The sequence below is a fragment of the Dasypus novemcinctus genome, chromosome 16 (assembly GCF_030445035.2).
Source record: "Dasypus novemcinctus isolate mDasNov1 chromosome 16, mDasNov1.1.hap2, whole genome shotgun sequence".
NCBI lineage: Eukaryota > Metazoa > Chordata > Mammalia > Cingulata > Dasypodidae > Dasypus > Dasypus novemcinctus.
Genome location: NC_080688.1, coordinates 55,434,114 through 55,437,331, shown reverse-complemented (window position 1 = coordinate 55,437,331; position 3,218 = coordinate 55,434,114). Strand labels below are relative to the sequence as shown.

Genomic DNA, 3,218 nt, shown 5'->3' with positions numbered 1-3,218 from the left:
ACTGCCTTCTTGCCTCCATGGTTTCTGATGAAAAATCAGTACTTAATCTTTTTATTTTTATTTTTATTTCTCTCCCCTCTCCCCACCCCCCCTTGTCTACTCTCTGGGTCTATTTGCTGCATCTTCTTTGTCTGCTTCTATTGTTATCAGCAGCACGGTAATCTGTGTCTCTTTCTGTAGCGTCATCCTGTTGTGTCAGCTCTCCGTGTGTGTGCACCCTTCCTGGGCAGGCTGCACTTTCTTTCGCACTGGGCGGCTCTCCTTATGGGGTGCATTCCTTGTGTGTGGGGCTCCCATACATGGTGGACACCCCTGTGTGGCACGACACTCCTTGCACGCATCAGCACTGCATTGGGCCAGCTCCACACGGGTCAAGGAGACCTGGGGTTTGAACCACAGACCTCCCATATGGTAGACAGATGCCCTAACCACCTGGTCAAGTCCGCCACCAGCACTTAATCTTATTGTGTGTCCCTTGTATGTGATGTATTGTTTTTCTCTTGCTGTTCTCAGGTTTCTCTTTTTGTCTTTGGAATTTGACAAATTTATAAGTATGTGTCTCAGAGTAGTTCTACTGGATTTATTTAGATTGGAGTATGTTGTGCTTCTTGGACATGGATATCTCTGTCCTTTAATAGGGCTTTGAAATTTTCTATCATTATTTTTTCAATTATTCTGTCTACCCTATTTCCCTTCTCTCCCCTTCTGTGACATCCATGACACTTATGTTTCTATGTCTCTTGCTCATTTAGTTCTCTGAAACCCTGTTCAATATTTTCCCTTCTTTTCTTTATCTGTGCTTTTATAGGCTATGTCTTCGAACTCACTCATCCTTTCTTCTGCCTCCTCAAATCTGCTGTTACATGCCTCCAGTGTATATATTTTTTGCAATTAATAATGCTTTATTACTTTTAATTAGTCATAAGGTGCTCTCTATTCATGTCTACTAAAGAATATTTCACCCACTGCTCTGTTTGGTTGCCAGTCTCTTGTCTCTCTCTTCAGCAATTATGATGTGTTTATCTTTTCCTCACAGAAGAGAAATCCATGTTTTTTTGCCTTTGTCAATAATGAAACTTTTGGAAAGCCAGATGGCAAACCTGTTGCCACTGATATATTTCATATGAACCACATCAAAAGAGCCAGGATGTCTCTCTCTGTTGTTAATCACACCATTTCTTCCAAGGTTAGCACCTGCAGTCACCATAGACAGTTTACCAGTATCAGAATTTATGAAGCTGGTAATCTTGCCCACCTCCAAATCAATTCGACTGATGTCATTAACTTTAATGAGGAGTCAAGGTAGCAGATGGTATGAACACCAGATAAAGGATTCCTTTTGTGTCTACAAAGATATTCCTCACTTTACGTAACTTATACTTGGCCTCCTTAGGTTTAATACAATGAACAGCAAAGTGGACCTTGGTATCATAGATCAGAAGAAAATTCTCTCCAGTCTTGTCGAGGCTGATGACGTCTATAAAACCAGCAAATAAATTATATCAGTTAGTCCCTTGTCATCAATCTTTATGAACCAGTGCATACAGATCTTTACTTCATTTCCTGTTGGCCATATTTAAACCTGTTCCTTAAGAAAATAATAGGGAGAAATATTCTCTCAGCTTGTGGGAACCAGTGGATAGATGAGGAACAAACACACAAGTCAGTTTGTCCCACATCAAATGCTTTGGAGCTGCTACATGCTTCATATGCTTCTTAGGACCACAAGCCATGGCTGTCTTAGGCACAGAAAGAGAGCCCTCCAGTGTTCTTTCAGGTTTTATTTATTATGACTTCCATTCACATAAGATCTGCTCTTTTTCTATGTGTGCTTTCAAATTTTGTGTGTGTGTGTGCTCACTCATTGTCTTCTTAATATCCTTAGTTTCTGCAGCCATCTCACTGAATTTATTAAGGACATTTATTTGAACACCTATAGTTGTCTCAACTGTTTTTATTTTATGTCATCTGGAAGCTTTTCTTGTTCCTTTGACTGGGCCATATCTTCCTGTTTCTTGGGATGGATTGTAATTTTTGTTGGTTTCTTGGCACCCAGCTTACTAGAGGTATTTATTCTGAGCACAGTTTCTCTTTTTAGTCTAGGTCTTTCTTTCCCTTCCTCCCTTGCTGGTTGTGTAGTAGGAGCAGAGGATGTAGTTGGTATTGTATGTTGTGGAAGATGAAGTTGCCCACATAACTGAAGAAACCAATGAAGTTTCTACCATCTTTCTCTTTGTCAAGGATAGTGATGGAGAGGCAGTCATTTGTAGCAATCCAAACCATGCATACCAAGATCATTTGTAGTTTCCTGGAGAGACTTATGAAGCTTCAAGCCCCTTCATTCCCTGGCTGGGTGAGGATGGAGCTGTGGTCTGGGCAGAAAACTAAGATGTACAGGTCAAAACTGACAACAGTTGACCAGGTAAACTAACAGCTCCAGACCCTTCCTCTCCTGCCAGGGTGGAGATGGCCCCTCTGGAGAGTCCAACAATCTAATCTCTGTGGGCCAAAAGTGCCTACAGTTCCCCTGAGAAGCTGAGGCAGTATTATCCATTCTGCCCTTTAAAGGGTGAAGATGGAATAATAGGCACCAACAAACAAGGCTGTGCAGGTGCCCAGAGAGGGTAAGGAAAGCACCTCCTATTGCCCAGAGAGGCTAAGGAAACACAGCCTTCCTCCTATCCTACTTGGGGAAAGGATGTAACTACAGGTGTCCAAGTATCCAGTCTGTGCGGGTTAAAGGTGCTTGCAGTTACCCAGAGAGGTTGGAGAAATACCACCCCCTCTTGTCCTATCAGTGGTGGGGGTGGAGTTATGAGCACTCAACAGTCCAGTTCATGCAGGCCAAAAGCACCTGCAGTTGCTCAGAGAGTAGAGGAAATGTTAGCTCCCTCCTATCCTATGGAGGGCAGGGGTGGAGCCTCAGGTGCTCATTAAACCAGTCTGTGCAGGCTGAAAACACCTGCAGTTGCTCAACGAGGCTGAAGAAGCACACCTTCCCTCCAATCCCTCCTATCTTATTGGGGAGCAGGGATGGAACTACGGGTGTCCCTAAAACACATGTAGGGAGGCTGAAGAAACATTAATCTCCCTCTTATTCTGGGCTTGGGGTAGGGGAGGAATAGAATTGAAGACATTCAACAAACCAGTCCATGCTGGCTGACAGCACTTGCAGTTGCACAGAGAGACTAAGGAAACACAGCTTCCCTCCAAATTTA

The 3,218-nt window shown here is 43.2% G+C and overlaps 1 pseudogene; it reads right to left on the bottom strand.

Annotated features, from left to right (window-relative positions):
• Nucleotides 1-958: 958 nt before the first annotated feature.
• On the bottom strand, nucleotides 959-1,733 carry LOC101411578 (small ribosomal subunit protein eS4, X isoform-like; annotated as a pseudogene).
• Nucleotides 1,734-3,218: the final 1,485 nt, after the last annotated feature.